Source organism: Candoia aspera, chromosome 12, assembly GCF_035149785.1.
Source record: "Candoia aspera isolate rCanAsp1 chromosome 12, rCanAsp1.hap2, whole genome shotgun sequence".
In the NCBI taxonomy this organism is placed as follows: Eukaryota; Metazoa; Chordata; class Lepidosauria; order Squamata; family Boidae; genus Candoia; species Candoia aspera.
Window position 1 is genome coordinate 15,063,690 of NC_086164.1, and position 23,953 is coordinate 15,087,642.

The window sequence follows — 23,953 nt, forward strand, 5'->3', positions numbered from 1 at the left end:
CTGATGAACATATCCACTTCGTTTTCTGGGCAACAAATACAGAAGTACCTTTTATTGCATTCTGGGATTTATTTTATGTTTTACTTCCCAGTCTAGTTTATTGCCTTGGGATTTTCCAGTCATCTCCCATCCAAATAATAACAGACCTGACCCTGCTTAGTCTGAGATCAGCCAGGTTTAGCTAGATGCTGCCACTTGCTCTGACTTCTGCACTCTTACTTCCTATGTTTTTTCATCATTTTACATTTTATACTGTGGCAATACACAATGATGCCTAGCCTTAAACAATACATTCATTAAGAAATGTGATTTCATATACAATAAGAACACACATTCATAAGACTAATGTAATTTCATTTATATTACAAACACAATCCTTTCCAATTTTCACAGACCATTTAAAAACAGTCAGTAGTTATGCACGGGAAAGAAAGGAAAAAAATAAAAAATCAGAGTCAAAGTTTCACAGCTGAACCTTTGCAAACTCTTCAATGCTTGTACGTTGAATTTTAATAGTCTTTATTACGGGCTTTCACATTAAAAGCTGTCAATAGAGATAAAAGTTTGGAATCTGGATTCAAAAGTACTTTGATTAGACATAAAGGGTGACCAGGCAGGCAAAAAGGTAATGTTTTCAAATAAAGTGTAAGCTTTTCTAAGGAAATATGCTAATCTTCCTTGTAACAGAACTTGCACGTTTTAATAGTTAACTATTTCTGTGATGAAATTTTTACCAATGATAATCCATATGCAATTTTGCTGTCATTTATCATGATACGCTACTGAATATGCTCTCAAAAATACTAGCTTCCTCCCTCAAAATAAACTTATTTTTTTTCTAGAAAGGAAAACAAGATACTAGGTATTTACAAAGGCTGAGCATAAAATATTCTTCATTAATATAATTCATTTGCTGTTGGAATTGCTAAGATGTAGCATATCTGTTCCTATTTTTGGAAGTAATACTAAGATTCTGAACACCAGCTGGGTGGGAACTGAGAAAAAAACTCATTAAAGGCAAGCAAAATGAAGAAAGGATTTACATTTGTAGAATCGCCTGTAAAATTATGAAAAGTGACAGGGTCTGGTTTTTTATCTCTGAGTCACCCAAACTCTTCTGACACTTCAGCCAGATTCTGCATAGCTGAGGACTAATACGAAATTAATAGAGTGAAATAAAGGTCTATTGGATTCCAGTCTAACTTTGCAGCTTTGAAGTAAAAGAACAGAAGGCATAATTTCAATCTTTGTTTAGTGGCTTGGACAGCCAGTCACTGGCATTAAAGTATGGGCAGAATTAAAAATCTGATGGATAGCAGCCCAGCCCCTTCCTGACAGCTTTTCTGTTCAAATACAAATTTCTGTCACAGCCCCAGAATGTTTGAAGGAACATTCAGAGATGAAATATCGTTACTGTAACAAGCACAGTGTGAAGCTATTATGTTTTGAAAAGAAAAAATAATTACATACAGTACATCTCCCAGGCACAGATCTGAATTAATAATGCATAATAATAAGGACAAGGGAGAAGATACTAATGAATTTCTACTGAATATTATGATTTGGAGGACCACTGGATTATGAGTAGTTATTTGCAAAACCAAGCAGTTCATCTCTGGAACATTCTGTTTTTCCCCCAGTGGTATAAACTAGGCTTTCTGATTTCTGTGTTTCTGTACGCGTATTTTCTAGAGTAGAATGTAGTTTGTGGTATTCTGGATGTGGTCTGAATGGGATGTTCCTGGGGCAAAACCAGAATCTTCCAGAGGAAACTCATCTCATTTTACATTCCCTTTCTTATCTGCCTGCCATGGAAAGTTACTGTATTTCTCTCCTTTTAAAATGTTATCTCTTTAACACTCTTTGGGTATTCCATAGAATGGATGAAGTTAATTTGGCTGATCAGATGATGGTCTGGCTTGTTGTGACTCATTTTTATTCCTCCAGGCCTACAACCTGGTTATGTTCAGTGAGAGCGAGAGTGCAAAGATCAAATTACACATATAACCCAACAAAAAACCCCAGTGATGGTATTTATATTTATTTCTTTGTTTACATTTATTTCAGTGGGCTTTTCTGTGTGCCTTCGAGTCAGATGGATTCCTGGCAACTACATAGACAAGTTTGGCAACATTTTTGTAAGGTCTATGCCACTGTCTTCTTCCTAGGTTGAGAAAGTGACTGGCCCAAAGTCACCAAGTTGGCTGTCATGCCTAAGGCAGGATAGGAAAAATGGGAACTCTTGGTCTCCAATACAAATCCCACTATCAATCCCATCCTCCTCCTTAAAACGCCACCACCCAAAAATGTTTAAAAAAAGGGGGAGGCATATGAAGTCCCACAATGTATTGGGCTGAATTTAATTTATTTATCCACTTTGCATATCACCCCGGTCACAAGACTCTTGTGGGCTATCAAGTTATTACTTCACAGGATATAATTTAATGGGTTTTAACTTCAGGGGTGAGAATCCCCACCCTTAATCTGCAAACAAAACACCCAAAGAAAGTTGTTGAAATTTGATCCTTTTGCTGCAGAATTTTGGTAGCATGATCTCAGGTTGTTAAGGGTATGTGAAGTCTATAGGACATGACTTGCTATCTCCTAGGACTGGAGGCGGGGTCAGAGTGTAGAGTACCATCATCTATGCATCTTTGCTCTTACAGGTTCTATAGAAAGCCTGAACTGAACTTTTAGTGAAAAAAAGAAGCTATGTTGCAATTTCTCATGATGCATCTAACTTTCCATGAAATCGCTCTAGATTCTTACCACCATTAAAGACATAGAATCCTGGCTTTGATGCATTTCCAAATACTGGCAAAATATTAAGACACAGTTAATCTAAACACTGAATGACTGCAGTAACGGCGCAAGGTTTTGATTAGCAGTAGATGTGGGGAAAGGAAAGGTCACATATGCTCCAATGTGATTTTTGAAATGCCTCTTACAAATGAAAGGAAAAGGAACTAGGGCAAAGACTATAATGGAAAAAGAGAATTGGAAGAGCTAATATAAAGAGAGCTGTATTTCCCTTTGAGGTTCATCTTTAATAGGGAAAGAAGGCCATTCCTTTGTCCATTGTGTTATGTTTTCAGTCTCCTTGTACAAAAAAATTCAGCTGGCAAACTCTGAGTCACAGTTCGCACATTGCTCGCATCAACACGGCTTTTCTTTGAAGAGGAAGAATTCTCTAACACTTCCTCCTTGTGCTATAGAGTCTATGTATAGAATAATTGCTTCAGCTGAGCTTCTGAATGCAGATGTCCCAAATAGTAACTTCATGGATACATTCCTCAGGCTATTTCTTCTAGTACCCTTCCTTTTCAGATGAAAGTTAAAACAATTTATTATTAGTATTTTTTTTTTAAATACAAACTCATAAGGTATTGATTTCCACTTCCAAAATGTGCCCAGAAATTTCATTTATATTCATTTAAATTCATCAACCCAATTGCTGGCCTTCCAGAGAGAGAGAGAGAGAGAGAGAGACAGACAGACAGACAGACAGACAGGCAGGCAGACAGAGAGAGAGATTTTGAGCTTTAAACTGAATATTTTAAAGCTACTGATAAGCCCTCTAAAGACCCCATTAAGTTGAAAACAGACTGAAAAAAAATACTATCCTACTTATTCTGTGGACATTACAGCTTCATATAATACCCCTTGTGGTCCTCAGAAGATGGAGGTTGTAATGGTATGTGGGAAAAACCTTGGGAGACGGGGAGATGCTGCCTAGGGAATGGTCAGATAAGAGAAAACAGTGTGTGCAGCTGGACAGTGGGCAGGGCAAGAGGCTTGGAAGGGACCCTCCCTAGTTTCTTGGGCTGTAAAGGAGACAGTGGGAGAATTGTACTTTCAGGCTTTTAAGATTCTGTTAACGTAGCTTTAAAATAAAGTGGAATTAGCTTAGCTGGTCACGTTTCCTGTCTGTTCTACCCGGTAGGGCTGACAGAAGTAGAGGTATCAGTAATGGTGGTGGTAATGGTAGGGGTAGGGGTAGCTGTAATCATCACTTAGATTTAGAATTTCTTAACATAGTATTTTATTTCAATTCATTTTAGTATTTTCATTCTTAATTTTTAATCAATTTTAGATCATAGTATATTCATTGCTTTTGTTTTTATATATATGTATTAATGTAAGATCGTTGCTATTGTATAGTTTTATTGTGTCTGGCCTTAGGGCTGTAATAAATGTGGTGATGACGTCATCATCATCATCATCTACGTGGAGAAAATAGTTTTAAAAATTATCTGACAAAATATTTAAAAATTGTATTAGAAAGTTGAAATTGCAGAGCTGCCATGGATTAGGGGAGGGGAGACCCAGATTCCAGTCCACCCTCAGTCATGGAAGGACCCTGTCACTTGGGCCAGTCACTGTTTCTCAGCCCAACCTACCAGGCAAAATTGTTGTTGTGGGGAAAAATAAGGAAAGAGAATGCTGTGTATGCTGCCTTGACTCCCTGAATGAAAAATGGAATAAAGAAATAAATTAGGATTGCAAAATGCTTCCACTGGATGATTTGGTTCAACAGTGTTTTGAGCAAACCACATTGACAAAACGCAGTATTTCCACCACCACCATTTCTAAAGAAAAAAAAAAGTAAACCAATTATCTCCCCTGGCACTTCCAGTAATTCAAAGAGGCTTCTTGATACTTCAACAACAGTAGGATCACCTCCACAGTATGAAGCACCTCACTGAGGCAATTTGCAGCCACCTTGTTTAAATCTATATTTAAAGAAATGTTATCACTGACCATTTATTTTAAAAATAGCATATATTAGAAAGGTTGTCCATAATGGCATAGGTCCCAGTTATTCAGGGAACTGCCTGGTTTCTGCCCACCTTGTATGATCCAGCAGAGTGGTCACCCTCTGGGTCCCCTCAGTTAAATAGTGTCACCCTTCAGGACCCAGGAAGCATGCCTTCTCTGTAGTGGCACCTGTCAGCCCCACTAGGTAGACCAGATCAGGAAATTAATTCTACAGAGAGGCTTAAACTATTTTTATTGAGATTGGTTATAATAGCAATCTTGCAAGTCTGATTGTCCTCCTCCTCCTCCGAATTAGGGAGGCATCTGCCTGAGCTGCTTCTGAATGTTATCTCATTGTTCTGGACTTAAAAATGTTTCAGCCCCTTTTGCTTGGGTAATGATCCTTGCATCTTTCCATCAGGGTCATCTTCCTTACTGTCTACACCTGTCCCCACTGAGATCTGTATGGTTCCCACTTCGATAGTGTTCCAGAAGGTCTTAAAAACCTGGCTGTCCTTTGAGGTCTTGGGCTAGGGTAGATGGGATTCCTCTATTTGTAAATGTTCATGTTTTGATATGTTGCCTTGATTGCCATGTTGTAATTATTTTGTAGTTATTTTTGTAATTTGTTCCTATTTTATTGTAACACAGGGTTTCTCAACCACAGTTCCATGGAACCATGGGGTTCCATGAGAGGTCACTACAGGTTCCCTGGAAGATCATGATTTATTTTTTAAAAAATATTTCATATAAGGGGAAATTCACATTAAAGAGGTAAGTTTCATTCTTTATTTTCAGTTTAAGAACACTGTTAATGCATATATACAGGCCTACCCATGAAACGAATAGAATAATTTGGTAACTTCTAGCCTATATTTGAGCCTGAATGTGCTGGGGTTCCCCAAGGGCAGAAAAATATGGTTCCTCCAGGGTAAAAAGGTTGAGAAAAGCTGTTGCTTCTATCTTGCTTTTTGTTATTGTGAGTTGCCCAGAGTCATTTGGAGTTGGGTGGCATCGAAATCAAATAAATAAAGAAATAAAAAGTATGTTAAGAAAAGATATGACTGAAAATGGAAATGGATTTTTTAAATGGATTGAAAAAAAAAACTTAAAAAAGATCCAGGGAAGAAAAACTCTTCACCCAGGCCTTTGGCAAGGGAGAGTGAGTAAATTTTTTGTTTGATTTTGTGAGCCACTCAGAGCTGTTGAGAACCAGGTGACATACAAGTTTAATAAATTATTGTTATTATTTCTACTGATTTACACATCCCTCCTGGGGGCATACCTTCAAGATGAAAAAGGATAGGGCAGTGAAAAGTTTAGATGGACAACTTAACTTATGCCAATATCTTTCTTGCTTCTGTGTCAGAAAGTGTAATGGACAATCTTGAGGAACAGGAGGAAGAGTCACAACCTAGACAATGGCCAGATAAAAGAAATCTGAGTCTGGGCCAGAACTGTAACCCAAGAAAGTGTCTCAGATGTTCTGTTCTGGGCATGAATCGAGCAGGAGGAGGTAGAATAAAGTTCTTTATTTACAAATTCACAACTATTTACACAAATTAGAAATTAGTTCAAACAGCAGCAGTAATGGTCAACTCTCAAACCCATCTAGGCAAAGAGGTAGGACAGATCTGGGCTGTAGACTTCTGGAACCCCTTTGAATAAAGTTCTGATGTGGCACATGGCAAGGCAACAAGGCTAGACCAGGCTACAGAACATGGCAAGGCGGCTAGGCAAGACTCGGCTAAAGAACACAATGATGTGGCAGGATGAGGCTTGGCTGGGAATGCAGTGGGGTGGCAGGATGAGGCTCAGCTAAAGAGCACAGCAAAGCGGTGCTAAGTGCGTGGTCCGAGTGCAAAAGGCAGGACTCAGTTGCAGCCTCTGAGTCTTCACAGAAGCAGACCAGCTCGGAGTTTGTGGCCTCGGCGGTTGAAGGCATAGGCTCAACGGATGCAGGCTTCAACTGAGCTGTTAGCGAATGGTTGTCCCCAGCAATGTGTTCCTGGCACTGGTGTCCTTTTATCCTGTTGCCTTCCCACCATTTTTCCCCTGTGCCCAATCGGGCTTCTTCCTCCTTGGTGTGCTTCTCTGCTTGCCTTTTTTGTGCACTCATAGGCGGTAGCGAATCCTCCTCCTGACTCTCACCAATCTGAAGCTCTGAACTTTCCCGCCTTGCTGCATCATGCTCTAAATAAAATTTCCCATCTTTGTCATTACTACCAACATTCAACTCCAACTCCCCCTCCTCCAAATCAGAGTTAGACTCCATTCTGACATCAGACAAGACCCTCTCTAATTCTGTGATGGAATGGGAGGACGACCTTGGAGAACAGAGAGAAGAGATGCTGCCCAGGGAATGATCAGATGAAAGGAAAGGGAGTCCATGAAAGGGACTTGCAAGAGTCTGTTTATGTAGACTTACAATAAAGTAGAATTAGTTCATCTAGTGATGTCTGGTTTACCTGGAAGGGCTGACATCAATCTTGAAAGTCTGAAAGTACAAATCTCCCGCCCTCCCTATTTATCACTTGAGTGTTCAGGGCATGTCTTTCCTAAGATTCTTCTTTAGACCTTTACCCTCTCTCAGACTCCCTTTCCTTTTATCTGATTGCTCAGATAAAGGTGCTAGGCAGCATCTCTTCCCTCTGTTCTCCAAGGTCACCCTCACATTCCATCACACATTCTCACCTCTTCCTCCTGTTCTTCAAGGTCATTCCTTCTGCCCATTACTGAAAGCCACAGCTGCAGATTCTGACGAGAAGCAGTGGCAAGCAATTGTCTTGCTTTTATTTGCTCCTATTGTTCATCTTCCACAAACTTCCCTTTACAGACTCATTTCACTTGGACGTGAATTGCTAAATAAGCATGAGTTCCTCCAACGCTTCAGCTGTTCGCAAAATTGCATCCAAAGCTTCCAGAGAAGAAGAAGAAGAAGAAGAAGAAGAAGAAGAAGAAGAAGAAGAAGAAGAAGAAGAAGAAGAAGAAGAAGAAGAAGAAGAAGAAGAAGAAGAAGAAGAAGAAGAAGAAGAGGAGGAGGAGGAGGAGGAGGAGGAGGAGGAGGAGGAGGAGGAGGAGGAGGAAAGAAGATGTTCTTACATTCAGAATGTTTTGATATCCTTTTCTGGCATTGCAGTCAAACACATACAGGGAGAGATGCGTTGTGTCACTTCCAATTCAGAAACAAGAACATCTGCATTCTTTTAAAGTAGAACCAAGGAAATCTGCACTCCACGGGAATGGACAGAATACCTCGATGCCTCTGTGTTATAGAGGATGGCTCCATAAATTACAATTTCCTTGCACCAGAATTGGTAGATCTGGGGCAGGTAAGGGTGGAAAGGCAGCCAACGGTAAACAAAATTATCAAGGGGGGATGGAAAGGAAAAGGAACACATTTGTGGGTGATAGTTTAGTGGAAAAAAGCAAGCCAAGAATGACATGATAGAAACAGATGAATATGGCATTACAATTGCTTATTCTGCAGGTTACATCAGGGAGTTTCCAAAGAAGAAAGAAATGACTAATTCTCTATCATCCAAGAGTACAGGACATGGAATAATGCTTTTAAATTACAGAAGACTAGGTTCTGCTTAACTGTCAAGAAAAAATCGGCTTTTACCTAGAGCAATTCAACAGTGGAACCAACAGTGGAACCAATTATTCAGAATAGTGATGGACTTCTTGTGCAGAGACTGTATAGATACTTGCCTTAAATTTGTTCCCCTGTACTTAATGGGAGGGGGGGGGGTTACACTCAACCCCTCCCAACCCTGAGAAAAATCTTGTTAAAACAATGATTTAGAAGACAGGAAGGGATTTCAGAATACAAGCTTAAATACAGTAAGCCAGAGGAGTTGGGTTTTAATTTTCCATATAGAATTGGCGAGGGGTTTGTTCAGATGTCCTGGAGTAGTTGTTGATTACTACTGAAATATGGAATAGGGGTCAGCAGTGTGATGTGGCTACTGAAAAAGGCAAAGGGAATTTTAGGCTGCATCAATAACAGTTAGGATTCCAAATGACAGGAAGCAAGAATTCCAGTTTTTCTGCATTGCTTAGAATCCACCTTGAATACTGTGTCTAGTAGTGGGCACCCCTCTTTATAAGAAGGTTTCTGAAAAACAGGAGCAGGTTTAGAGAAGGACAATGAAGAGGATCAGGAGACCGGAAACTAAGTTCTAGGAAGACAGGCAGAAGGGCTTAACCATACAAAATGGGTGGTGGACAGATAAGTACATTTTCTTCTATATTCCGTTTTTGTTTTTAAAAAATACCAATTCCTGTTTATAAAAACATTTGTGATATTATCAGAAAATTATTATCTCACAATAGTCTCCTGCTTTTTAATGCTTATAAAGGTGACATCACGCAAATCAAAATTAAGCTCTACATGGGGCTGCCCTTGAAGACCACCTGGAAGCTTAAACTGGTCCAGAATGTGGTGGCACAGGCAGTGATGGACATGCCTCAGTATGCCCATGTAATACCCTTGCTTTGCAAGCTGCCCTGGTTACCAATTTGCTTCTGGGTGCAATTGTACCTTTTGAAGACTATAGCAAAAAGATTCATGTTGAAGTTTTGAGCTGAACATTTATTTGGTTTACATATCCCTTTTCGGGGGAGATGGGCAGTGATGGAAATTTGAAATATAAGTAAGTAAGTAAGTAAATAAATATAATTATTAAAGTATAAAGTTTATTTAAAATAACAAGAGGGAGAAATTGACTTCAGTTACAGAGAAACGTATTATTCCTCTTCTCCCAGCCCATAATAGCAGTTTCTAATAGTAGAAACAGTTGGTTTCCAGACTGAGAAAGATTCAGGAGGCCATTATGTAAGCTGTCCATGAAAAAACTGGCCAGTTTGCTAGTTTACGAACCAGCATTTAGAAAGAAAATAAGCAAGGCTCCCCCCTAATGAAGTAGTAGAAATATAATTTGTTGCCATGGCCAAAGACCAAAGTTACATATACAATGGAACTCTGGGATATTCCAGTTGGAGATGTGAAAAAGTTCAGTTGTCAGAATTCTTGTCACCCTTTCTTTTCAGTAATTTAATTTATTCAATTTACAGTAGGTGCCACTTGACTATTCTGGGCAGCTCGCTATGTAACAACAATAAAATACAACATGAACGGAGACAAAATACAGAGCAAGAAAAATAAGAACAAAAATAAAAAGTAAAAAACATGAACAAGAACAAGACTGTGGTCTGGCAACCACACACAAAACCCATCCAGCTGGCTCATACCGGCTTGTGAGAGCTGATTGTTACATTTTTTTGGAATTTTGTGAGCTGATGGAGTACAGAGTTGAGCTCCAGTGCCTAGTGTACTGATCAGCTGTTCAGTGGTGAACAGCACAGTGTGGACAATGGAGCTGGCCCAGCCAGTTATTAAACATTCACCAGCATAGCACTGGCTCCATCTATCCTAGCCCAAGGCCTGGGAGAACAGCCAGGTCTTGAAGGCCCTCTGGAATGCCAGCAGGATGGGATCCTCAAGGATTTCAGGGGGGACCTCATTCCAGAGGGCAGGAGCTGCAACAGAGAAGGAGCACTTCTTTGGTCCCAAAAGATTACACTGTCTAACTGAAGGGATCTGGAGCGTGCTGACCCTGTCAGCTTATATAGGCCTGACAGACATCATAGGAGACACATGGTCCATAACTAGATCATATTCAGCACCTCCAAGCAAACTGGCAACCAGTGCAGCTCCCACAGCAAAGGTATAGTGAGGCATGCCTATCACTGCCTGCACCCCCACATTCTGGACCAGTTGAGTTGTCATTATGGGTAGCCTCATGGAGAGGGCAAAGGATAAAATCTTGCTAAACAGACTTTGTGACCATTGTGCTTGGAAAAGAATCACTTTTGGTTTTAGGCAGATGCCAAAGAGGCTGACACTGATCATCAGCAAAAGACAAGTGACCACTCCAACAATTGTTCTCATTTCACACTCCTGCACAACGTGACTGATATTAACCAGTGTTTGATGTTTATTTTCAACAAAGAAAACCACTAAAAAATGTGGGCATTGGACATTGGGACTTCTACAAGTCTATCTCTAGACTGTTTGTCATTATATAGCAATAAAAGCTAGATTTTTATACAGTATTGTAAACCTGTACATTATAACATGGCATCTCTTCTCTTTTCTTTCTCACCCTATCTGGCAATTGTCCTGCAGTCAAGCTGTATAAAACAACATCTTTCATAATTTCAATAACTACCCACACCTAAAACCTCTCCTGTAATCCTTTTTTAATCAGCCACATACCATTTTAGATGTTTAATACTCAGTCCCATTTGAGGATGGTCTAATACTTTAATTAGCTATTTGCACATGGTTAAAAATTACAGGCGTAATTAAAAATATTTAGATTAATTAAAAGCATCAGACAGTATTAAATGTGAAAGAACAGATTTTTAATTACATCTTTAGAATGTTTTTCCCCATAATCTCTTGGTGTTCTGGGATAAACCAGTAGCATTTTTTATCTGAGTAAAATATCCCACTAAGGCAAGGGTACAGGGTTGCAGTTATTTTTTTTCTAAAGGCTTTGTGACATTTTGGAAACATCTTTAGTGCTACCTATCTAAAATTATTTGCCTCCATTTCTCTTTTGGGGAAAAGAAAAAGAGGGTACAAAATGGCTTGACCATTCACAAAATGGGGCCATGGATAGCATAACTAACATTATTTGCTACACTTCCCAGCCTACATGAAATTTTATTTAAGTTGTATACTCTGAACCAAACTAATACGATGTTTAACCACTGCATGAACTTTAGTATAAAAAAATAGTAAGATGCACAGCATGGAACAGGCTGTACCTGGGAATGCACATGGGGGTAATGCCAGATGCAGAGATACTGAGGTGGTCACAGGAAAGGCATTTCACAGGCCGAGAAGCCAGCTTCTCACAAAACTTGTTTTGCACATGCTCAGCATGATGTTTATAATTACAAACCAGCCCCTTTGTATGAATGTGCCACGGCAGAACACAGCATACACACCTGTGGTCCATCACAGGAAGCACTGTGTGTTTACTCCTGTAAGTATTTACCTTTAATAAAGCTTGTGCTGATCACACTGGCATTCAGCTCTTATTTTTGGGGGAATCACTAATGGATATAGCATATTCGCTTCACCCAGAGGTAAAGCTTTGGGGAAAAACACAAGCACAGCTTAGTTTTATCCATCTAAGCAACTAGGCACATTTCCAAATTAAGTACCGAGATGAAATTATGCAGCACTTAATTTATACTAGACAACCCTGTGACCCATCCTTTGAGAGAAAGATAGTGCAGTCTGATGTGACTAGAATGAACATTAAATTTTAGGTTGACCATATTTTTTTTACCCCAATGCTGGATGGTCCTGTGATCATCTAAGAAGAGTATAAATCATAAATAAATAATTGTAGTGGCAAACAAACTTCAATAATGAGTCAATATTTACTTACCTAAAGAAATAAGCAGAATCACCACGGGCGGGCAAAAAAGCAGTGGGAGTGGGAGTGACTTCCTGCCGGCTTCCCCATTGACTTTGCTTATGGGAAGCTGTCAGGGAACATCGGAAATCACAATCATGTGACCATGGGGATACTGCAATGGTCACAACTTTGCGAATAAAACTGTTGTGAACATTGTGGAAATTTCAATTCCACAGGAGTAATGGGTCCCGGATTTTTTACGCATCCTTTAAGTTAGCGGATTTTAGGTACCTTGATTCAAAAGCTGTTGTGGTATAATGCACCATTTGGGCCAAGCTGAGGATACAAACAGGCAAACAGATAAACACAATGAGAGTTTTAGTAGAAGAAGCAAAAAAAAAAAAAAAAGAGGACACAATCAAGAATGATGCATACATATCTGTTTATTTTTTTAGGGAAATTGGATTTTAAAAGGCTTTACGTTATGGCTAAATTCTATTTAAAAACAGCATATTCAGTAGATGTGCAGAGGGGAGAAAGCTTGTGTCAAGACATATTACATTAGAAAAAGCATATATTATAAGCATATTATCAACTTTAGAGTATGTGGGACAAAGGTACTAATGGTCTGCAACTCCTTAAAACCATTATATCATTTCATGAGATATAAAATAATTATATATGACAGAACTCTTAGAAGAAAATGTATGTACTGGAAGATAGATAGATAGATAGATAGATAGATAGATAGATAGATAGATAGATAGATAGATAGATAGATCATGGCCTGTAAAAATAAATGCAAACATATACAGCAGAACCATGGGGTTTTTTCGATATTTTTGAACAAATGATTTATGCAAATTTCATGGGAAGAAATCACTATGAAGCAGGGCTTTTGAACTGATTCAAAGAAACCCTTGAAGCCCCATCTGTTTACTCAAGCTTTCCCCAAATTATTTTATTTATGGAGTTTATATATATTTAGAATTTCAATTTATACCCTGTTTCAGCCCATAAGACATTCAAGACAATCAAAACTAAAACATATTAAAAAATTAAAAACTAATCAAACCAAGTGTTCTGCTCCAAGTTCTAGTAGAAACCTGAATTTTCAGGATTCTGGTAAGAGTCAGGATTGGAATGGATTTGGGAGGGATGTTTTCATTTTTGTAGTATTCTGATTTTGATGTCGATCTTAGTTAGCTTTAATAAGATGCTTTGGGAGGGATTTCCTGCTCAGGTTGGCCTCGAACTATTTTGAACAAGGAAATATATAAATGCAAGATTTTTGGCCACAGCTGGAATTATAGGATTCCAGTGCTGTGGCTCGTCATAAAATAGTTGAAGGTCACAAAAATAAATAAATAAATCATACTTGATTGTATTTGGAGTGTTTCTACTTAGGATATGTGTGAACCTGATTAATGGTGTTGTTGTTATTGCAATTATAATAATATAATGTGTGGCATAGTTTATTACATATACACTTTTCAGGAATTTAACATTGTAATAGGTAGAACATTATGAATGAACAAAAATAACTAGTTCTCCTGCTGAGATTTGTATTTTGTTGTTGTTGCTGTTTCTTAGTCTCCATGTGGTTGGAATTGAATAGTGGACTAAGCATCAGCATGACAGACACTATTTATTTTAAAGCATTTGGACAGCTTCAATCTCCTTGATTCTCAAGGCTGAATTGTTGCAAAAGTAATTGATTGGTGGGAAATAAATGGTTGCCAGAATGTACCATATAAAACAAGATGACACAACCATAATCTTTCTAACTGACCAACAGTGCAAAATAACGAAGATTCGCACAGTACCTTAAAGCTTAATCAACACATTTATTATCACCTGAGCTTTCAGGGATCGCAGTCTACTTCTTCAAAAGGATGACGCATATTGTGACCCACAAAAGCTTATGAGACAATAAATGTGCCACTCTTTTAAGAAACACCACAAGACTTTTGTGTCTTTTTTGCTGCAAAAGGCTAACTTTGCTCTGGAGACAGTATAAAAATAGCTTCCATGTACACTTTTATCACAGTAAGATAGAGGTACAAAAAAACCCAAAATGAAACACTGAAATTGTCCTTGAACTCCCAATACAGAGTAGTGGTCCTTCATTTCAAAAGTCCTCTGATGACTTCTGTCAGTCACTTACTCTATATCTAACCCATTGGATGGAGCTGTTTTGAAAACGTAATGGGAAGTAATGGGAGAAAAATGGATAATATCTTTGAGCTCCTTAAAGGAAAGACAGAATGCCTTCACAGGTAGTCCTTGCTTAATGACCACTCGTTCAGTGGCCATTCACATTATGGCTGCGCTGAACAAAGGGACTTACAACTGGCCCCCAAAGTTAGAGCCACTGCAGCACCCCCATGGTCACTTGATCAAAATACAGATGCTTCGCAGCCTGCCTGCACTTATGACTGCAGAGGGATTCGACTCCCCCCCACCTATCTCCCCCCCATCTATGCCCTTTTGGCCCCCTGCACACTGCAACCTCTGCTGCCCTAGTGGACTGTTGCCATCTTCTTGCTCCTGCTGCTGACCAAGCATGCCTGGCCTGCCTCGCGAAGGACCAAGGCAGGCACGCCTCGTCAGCATCAGGAGCAAGAAGACCAGGAAGATCATCTGGGGTGGCAGAGTGCAGGGTGGTGAGGGCAAGGGTGACTGTGGGTAGGACTGGGCTGGGCTGCAGCTCTCTGGGATGGCTGTGGTGTCTCACCACACTGCACTGCTGGGCTGGGCTAGGGTGGCTGAGGCTTCCACAGTATGCTGTGGCTCAAGGTCCTCCTGCAGCCCCAGAGCCATAGTGTCATGTTCGCCGTTTCAATGTCTTTGATGCATCGTAACGTTTCGCATGTCATTAATTGGATGCGTGTTTCATCTTTCTCGGGAGGATGGGAACGGTTATCTTTTGGCTTTGCTTTGGAATGTATTTGTATTATCTACTGCGCTCAAGGGTACTTTCCCAGGCTAGCAACTCTGACGATTGCTAGCACCTGTGCCGGGCGGGGCTGTTACGAGGGAGGCGGGATACGTTTGTACCAAGGGTTTAAGTTTGTATTTGGCGCGCTTTTGCTCATTCTCAGCTTTCTCTGTATCTGCCTTTAGTACTCTAAATAAATCAGATTTCATTTAGCAGCCTCTTGTGAGTCTGAGTATTTGGGGCTAGGGCAACCATTACATAAAGCTGAGAATTCTAAGTTCCTAACTCCGCTGGCCCCTGTCCAGGAAAGACAAGCGTCTAACCCTGTGAGGGAGAGAGCCCGCGATGACTGAACCCGACATCATGATGATGGAGGAAGGGGAACCGGACTCGACCGTGAGGCAGTCCGGCCGACCGTCCCAAGGTGGGGAGCTGTCAGCCATCCGAGAGGAGGTGAGCTCCGAGTCGGAGAGTGAAGCCGGGGGGCTGAAAACGGCCCCAGAGACCACCGTAAATTCTCCGGGCGAGCTGCTCACCTGGGATACGACCCAAGGAGATGCCACGGCAGCGGGGGGTCCCTCCTGGAGGCAGAGATACCCATTGTCCCCCAACGTGGTGCAGGTGCAGCCAACGGAGGGCTCACCCACTCCGGATCGGATCCGAGTGTTGGAGTTCAAAATGGATTCGTTGGAGGCTATATTGAAACAGCTGAGCTTGGATGTGACCTCGTTGCGAGAGGTCCGGGAAGAATCGAGCCAAAGGCATTCAACCCCCTCTTCCCAGGGGCTGTCCCCGGAACGGCGACGGGCGGTGCGGAGGCGCGAAGGGGACCAGTCGGTCCGGATGGAAATCGCAGCATCGCCAGGGCGATCGCCCCGGGGCCCCGTGCCGCCCCAAGCTAGGGGAACACAAGCCGCGGCAGCACCGGTGGTGGGGCGCAGCGCGGCGGGAGGCGGCATGCGAGACTTCCCTGTCAAGTTTGATGGGGACCCGACCAAACTCTCGTTCTTCCTGACGAACGCGAAAGCCTATATGGAAGAATGGGGGGCGTTTTTCCAATCGGAAAAGGCAAGGATCATCACCATTGCCACCAAACTGAAGGGGAGGGCGGCAGACTGGTATGTCCAGATGTGCCAGTCGGAGGCACCCGAACTGGACAGTCTCGAGGAGTTCCTCTGGGCGTTGAAGCAACACTTCGAGGACCCCTTAGCAAAGGAGAGAGCAAAGCGAGCACTGAAGGAACTCAAGCAGGGGTTCAGATCAGTGGCCGATTATGCTTTGGAGTTTAAAGCGCTAGCTGGGAAGGTGGATGACTGGTCCCAAGCCACCATTATCGAGCTCTTCAAGGATGGCTTGAATACAGAGGTGCTGCGCTGGTCCCTGGGGAGGGACGACCCATACACGCTATATGAGTGGATCCTGCTGGCGGGGAGGGCTGAACATGCACAGGAGATCTTTGCCCAGCGGAGGACCGCCAAGTCGGGGCGGGAGGTGAAGCCCAGCCGCCCATCGACCACCGGGGGGAAACCGGGACAACGACCCTGGGACGAGGAGCGGGAGAAGCGGTACGCAAAAGGCTTGTGCCTGAGATGTGGTAAGGAGGGGCATAGAGTGGCAGCATGCCCGAAGGCAAAGGTGGAGGAACGGCCCGGAAAACCGCCAGCTAAGTCCCCTGCATTGCCTAGGAAGCAAAAAGCTGCGGTGGCTGAAACCGAGGGAGACGATGTGATGTTCTTCGAAATTGAGGGGGAGACCGAAATCCCGCAGCCGGCGGGAAACGCCAGCCACCTGCTCTAAAGGGCGCCGCTGGGCAGGTGGTAGAGGATGGGCGCGAGCCTCCATCGGTGAGTGGCACTTACCGCATACTCATGGTGAAATTGAAATTGGGCTCCCAATCCAAGACTGTGGAAGTATGGGCCATGATTGATTCGGGGTGTTCCCGCTGTCTTATGCACCCCGACGTGGTGGCGGCTTTGGAGCTCCCCACGTTCCCTTTACAGCGACCCATCGCTTTTACTCAGCTGGATGGGTCCGTGGCAGGGGGCCAACCGGTCACCCATTTTACAGGGCGTGTAGCCTTGCAACTGGGCAGTCACCAGGAAAAGCTGTCTTTTGTGGTGGCTCCGGTTGGGGGGCCACTGGTGGTGTTGGGGGTACCCTGGTTGGTGCAGCAAAACCCCCACATAAACTGGGTCTACCGAACCATCACGTTTAGGGATGGGTTTTATCAAGCGGCCGAGGGGAAGGGTGCCCCAGAGGAGATGGTGGGGGTTGCGGCAGCTGCGACTCCGCCTTACCCGGCCTCTCCTCTGGAAGGCTTGCCGGCCGAGTACTGGATGTTTGCTGATGTATTCGGTGAAAAGGAAGCCGATCAGTTGCCCCCCCATCGAAAGACGGACTGTGCCATAGAACTGTTGCCCAACACCCAATTGCCTAAACCAAAAATTTATTCCATGACTCAGAAGGAACTGACTCTGTTGAGGGAATTTGTGGACAAAAACCTGGCGCGCGGATTTATTGAGCCGGCAAATTCACCCGTGGGGGCGCCGGTTCTTTTTCGCCCAAAAAAGGACGGGACATTGAGACTTTGTACGGATTTCCGCGGATTAAATGCCGTCTCAATTTCCAACAAATATCCCTTGCCATTGATAAAGGACATGTTGTCACATCTGGCCAAGGGCAAGATCTTCTCTAAACTGGATTTAAGAGAAGCCTACTATCGTGTACGGATCAAGGAGGGGGATGAGTGGAAAACCGCATTCAATTGCCCGTTGGGAGCTTTCCAGTATAAGGTGTTGCCGTTTGGGTTGGCTGGGGCCCCTGGGGTATTTATGCAATTAATCAATGAGGTTTTGCATGAACATCTGTTCAAAGGTGTACTTGTGTATTTGGATGATGTATTGATTTATACTGAAACCATGAAAGAGCATGTGGCTCTGGTAAAGCAAGTATTGTGTAAACTCAGATCGGCTGAATTGTATGCTAAGCTGTCGAAATGTGCCTTTCATCAGACCCAAATTGACTACTTGGGGTATAGAATTTCTGATAAAGGCATAGAAATGGATCCTGCCAAGGTGCAGGCTATCATGGACTGGGAGAGTCCCCGCACCCGCAGGCAACTTCAAAGTTTCTTGGGGTTCAGCAACTATTACAGATTGTTCATAAGGGGATTCGCTGAGATTGCCTTGCCCCTAACTGAGCTGCTGCGAACCAAAGGGGTGGGAGATACTAGGAGAGTCAAGAATCCCGGAGCGCTGTTGAGGTGGACGCCTGCTTGTCAAACGGCGTTTGAGCGCCTGAAAGCAGCTTTTGTCAAAGAGCCAATTTTACAGCATCCTGATCCCTCCAAGCCGTTTGTTGTACAGGCAGATGCTTCCGATTATTCTATTGGGGCATTGTTGATGCAGAAGGATGAGGCAGGATGCCTCAAGCCTTGTGCCTACTTATCCCGCAAATTCTCTGAGACTGAAAGGCGTTGGCATGTTTGGGAGAAGGAGGCATTTGCAGTAAAAGCTGCATTAGAAGCTTGGAGGCATCTGTTAGAAGGGGCAAATCATCCCTTTGAAGTATGGACTGACCATAAAAACTTGGAGGCTCTTAGTACCCCTCGAAAACTGAGCCCCAAACAAGTTCGTTGGGCTCAATTTTTCAACCGATTCAATTTTCAGTTTAAATTTATTCCAGGGAAGAAGAACTTCTTGGCTGATGCCTTGTCAAGGCAACCTCAAGACTCTGGGGCAGCGCCAGATGTGGTAAGCACCCTATGGACGGCGCCCCAATTGGGCATGCAGGCTGTGACGCGAAGCCAGACGCGCGCGCAGCAGCCGCCCACTACAAGCGCTGTTCAGCCAAGTCCTTTGTCAATTCCCTCCCAGTTGCAACAAAAGTTTCTAAAAGAACTGAAAACGGATACTTGGTTGCTTGCAAATAAAGACAATGTTACTTTTGACAGAGGCTTTGCTTGGAAATCCGACCGCCTCTACGTCCCTGAAAGCCTCAGAAAAGATGTCTTACTCCGTTCACACGATGACAAACTTGCAGGTCACTTCGGGTTTGTAAAAACCTTGCACCTCGTTCGGAGGCAATTCTGGTGGCCCACATTACGTAAAGATGTCAAAGACTACATTGCCTCCTGCACTGTTTGTGCAATGTCCAAGCGCAAGGTGGGCAAGCCCCAAGGACTGCTGCAACCGGTGGCAGCCCCTTCTTCCCCTTGGGAGGAAATCTCCATGGACTTTATTGTCGAGCTCCCGCCCAGCCAACGCAAAACGGTCATTTGGGTGGTCAAAGACTATTTCTCCAAACAGGCTCACTTCATTCCTTGCGTGTCCATTCCGTCGGCCCGTCAATTGGCTCGCCTATTCCTTGTACACGTGTACAGGTTACACGGATGTCCCTCCCGCTTAATTTCGGACAGAGGTACACAATTTACCTCGCAATTTTGGCGGGCGTTTCTCAAGCTGTTGGGCACGAAACAAGCCCTATCCACGGCTTGGCATCCTCAGACGGACGGGGCCACTGAGGCGCTTAACTCGACTCTAGAACAATACCTTCGAGCTTTTGTGAATTACCAGCAGGACAATTGGGTAGACCTCCTACCATTTGCTGAAGTGGCTTACAACAATGCAGTGCATCAAAGCACTGGCCAAACCCCCTTTCGGGTTGCCCTGGGTAAAGACTTTGTACCTATCTCTGATCTACCACAACCTCCGGCTGGTGCAGTCACTCCAGATGATTGGACAACACAACTGGCTGACTCCTGGCCAATGATTCAAAAGGCATTGGCAGATGCACAAGCAGATTATAAGCTATATGCTGATCGGAAGCGGGCCACCCAACCGGCATTCCAAGTGGGGGACTCTGTGTACCTTTCAACAAAGTTTATCAAGTCATCCCAACCTTCAAAGAAACTTGCACCTAAGTTTGTGGGTCCTTTCCCGATTATCGCTCAGATTAACCCTGTGACTTTTAAACTTGACTTGCCTCATAACCTTAAACGCTTACACCCTGTTTTTCATTGCAGCTTACTCAAACCGACTATTCCTTCTGACCGATGGCATCGTCAACCTCCACCTCCCACCCCCATCATGATTGATGGTCAGCAACACTTCGAAGTTAAAGAAATTCTAGACTCTAGACGCCTTCGCAATTCTTTGCAATACTTAGTTCGTTGGAAACATTTCCCTCATCCTGAGTGGGTCGCTGCACCAGATGTGGCTTCCCCTGTTTTGGTAGCCCGCTTCCACTCTGCTTATCCCACAAAACCGGGTCCCTAAGTGTATTTTTAGGAGGGCGGTATGTCATGTTCGCCGTTTCAATGTCTTTGATGCATCGTAACGTTTCGCATGTCATTAATTGGATGCGTGTTTCATCTTTCTCGGGAGGATGGGAACGGTTATCTTTTGGCTTTGCTTTGGAATGTATTTGTATTATCTACTGCGCTCAAGGGTACTTTCCCAGGCTAGCAACTCTGACGATTGCTAGCACCTGTGCCGGGCGGGGCTGTTACGAGGGAGGCGGGATACGTTTGTACCAAGGGTTTAAGTTTGTATTTGGCGCGCTTTTGCTCATTCTCAGCTTTCTCTGTATCTGCCTTTAGTACTCTAAATAAATCAGATTTCATTTAGCAGCCTCTTGTGAGTCTGAGTATTTGGGGCTAGGGCAACCATTACACATAGTGCACCAAAAAGGCCCTGAGCTGCAGCATGGTAAGCAGCCTCAGAGCCACAAGATTCTAGGGCAGCTTGCCTCCTTGCAAGGCAGGGTGCAGGGCAGACAAAAGGGCAGAGATGGGGGAGAATAGGCAGTTGAGGGGAGTTGAAGGGGAGGCAGTCCCTCACCTTGGAAGAACTGAGGCTCAGGGCTGGGAAGGACCAAGCCCAGAGTGGCTTGCATTGAGGTGGGTCCTCGGCTAACAACCGGGGAATTCGGTTAACAAGGGCAATGAGGAGTGCTGGAATTGCGGATGATAAGTGATGCGGTCAAGTGACATCGTGCCTTCTGACCACATCACTTAGTGACAGAAATTCTGGTCCCATTTACCATCATAACTCAAGGACCGCTTGCATCTATGTTTCTGCATTATTTTAAGTTTGTCCAGTTCTAATTGGACTAGTCCCTTTTTTTTTTAAATAGAAATGTTGGAGGGAAACTCAATTCTGCATTTTGGGTAAGATATTTTGAGCTTCAGAAATTACACATTTCCCCCTTATTTAATCTACTTGCTTATTAGCTTATAAGCCACTTGAGGGAATGTTGTCTTTTCATTCTTTGTAAAATGACAAATATACAAGTCACTAGTTAATATTTCCTTCATTAAATTAGCACTTCATAAAGGATGCTTATGGATATCAGCATTTCTGATATGATGAACTATAGGCTGTAGGCTAGAATGCATCATGATATTCACAGAATGTTCTCAGAGTTCCAAGACCTAAACAAATATTTCTGGGCTTGGATGAAGTTCTTCACATTCCTTGATGCTAGGTTCTATATTTCTCACATCATTTCTAACACTGCAATTCTGTATGGACATTTTATTAATCATGTGAATATTTCTGAAGGAGAATACAAATAAATGGCTAATTCCTTTCTTCTCCATCACAACACTCTTCACAAGCTGAAGAATGAACGTCTGCATTGAGGAGACTTTCTTCATGATTTTGAGTTCTGATTTTTCAGGGCTGAAATTCCACAAGCAGTTGAGTCTTATCTGTCTTGGTAGGGAAGATGGAAGATAAATACAGAAGGCTGGGAGAGAAGCCAGGGGTTGACTGTGGAACAGATCACACGCTGTTCACATGCAAGTTCCAAGTCAAGCCAAAGCAGAGGAACAAAACCAACCAGTTTCCACAGTATTACTTGAGGATATATACAAAATGTTCAAGAAGAACATCAGGAATCACTTTGCTGTCCTGAATTTCACTGATAAGGAACCAGAGGAACTGGGGAATGAAATCAAAGAAGCTGTTAAGGATGAATGTGAAAAGAAACTGCCAAAGATTGAGAAATTGAAGAAATCAAATTAGATGTCAGAACAGGTGATAGAAATTGCCAAGAAGAGAAGAGAAACCAAAGCCAAGAAAGACAAAAATCTCAGAGAGGAACTTATAAAAAAAATGTCAGAGAGCTGTTACAAGAGACACAGAACAGTGCTTTAAAGACATTAAAGATGAAACCAGGCAGAGAAAAACAAGTGGAATTTTTCCAAAACATCTTTGAACTCAGAGGTTGCAGCCTTGAATTGGTATGCTAAAGGACATCAATGGACAGGTAGTCACTGATTCAAAAGAGATCAGAGATAGAAGATTCTGTGTAGTATGGATGTCAACATCCAAGATACTTTAGAAGTTATTTCCCATTTAAAAGAACTTCTAGTATCAGAAGATGAAGTTAGATCAGTGCTCCAGTCATTACCAAGTTAGAAAGCTACATGAACTGATGGAGTATCTACAGAAATATGGCAAAAAAGAGAAGAATCAATCAAATTTATTACAGTCATTGATGAGCGATTAAGAAAAGAAGAGTCTGTAAAGGTTCTAATCAAACTATGCTGGTAAATCTGGAGGATGACACAGTGGCCAGCAAACTGGAAGAGGTATATCAGGGCCAAAGAAAGGAGACTTAACAGAGTCTGCAAACTATCACACCATGGAGAGGAAAATGGCAGATGCTGAAAGCTGCTTTTAGAAAAGACCAAGGAGCATAAGACATTACTATTGATGCATGGTGGATTATTGAGAAAGCCAAAGAACACCAAATTACATGTTTAATTTATTTATTAAATTTATATGGTCACCCATCTCATATACACAACTCTGGGTGGCTAACAATTAAAACATAATAGGAACAAAGTAAAACACAGCCAGTGATTATGGAAGTGAAAGTTGGATTTTGGAGAAGCAGAATAGAAAGAGTCTGGATGTTTTTTGAATTTTCATGTTACTACAGTAGACTCACAGTTAACCGGAATTCAAGCAACCGGCACTCTCAAGCAACCGGCACAAAAATCGAACCAGAAAAAAACAGCACTCACAAACAACCAGGAAAAAAAAAAACCCAGCACTCTCAAGCAACCAGCAAAAAAAATTGTATCTCTCTGCTGCCATCTAGTGGGTATTAGGGTTTAATACTAACTCTCAAGCAACCAGAAACTACATTTATCCAGTGTCTACCAATCCCCATGGATGGCGGTTAACTGAGACTCTATTGCATATAGAAGATTCCTGAGAACACCATGGATAGCAAAAAAGTCAGGAACAGTCTGTTACCATAGACTAACATAGCTCTCCTCCTACATGGATAGCCAAGGAAACAAGCAAATGGATCATAAAATAAATCAAACCAGAGTTCTCACTTTAGGCATAAATGACCAGGCTAAAATTATCCTACTTGGGTTCCCCTGAGAAATCAGTAATGCTGGGAAAGGTGGAAGGAAAGAGAAGAGACTGACCAGCAGCAAGGTGGATGGACTCAATTACAGTGGAAATGGGAGACCTGAAGGGCCACATTGGTGACAGATTATCCTGGAGAAGGATAACCATCTATGTGATAGCAAAAGGTCAACATTGACTTAATGGTGCATCATCAGTCATTCAAGGGATTTTTATGCAGAACAAAGTTGGTTTTTCTGAATACCGAAGAAGCAAATACATTTCAGGAAGACATATAATCCTCCAATACATTTTTGCTTGACCTATGTCAAGCCTGTTACAGCATCTTATGATCAAGAAAGCAAGATTCTCACAGATTCAAAGTAAGCAGGCTTATTGCAAAGAGCAATAGTTTAGGTTACATCATTTTGGAAACTGGC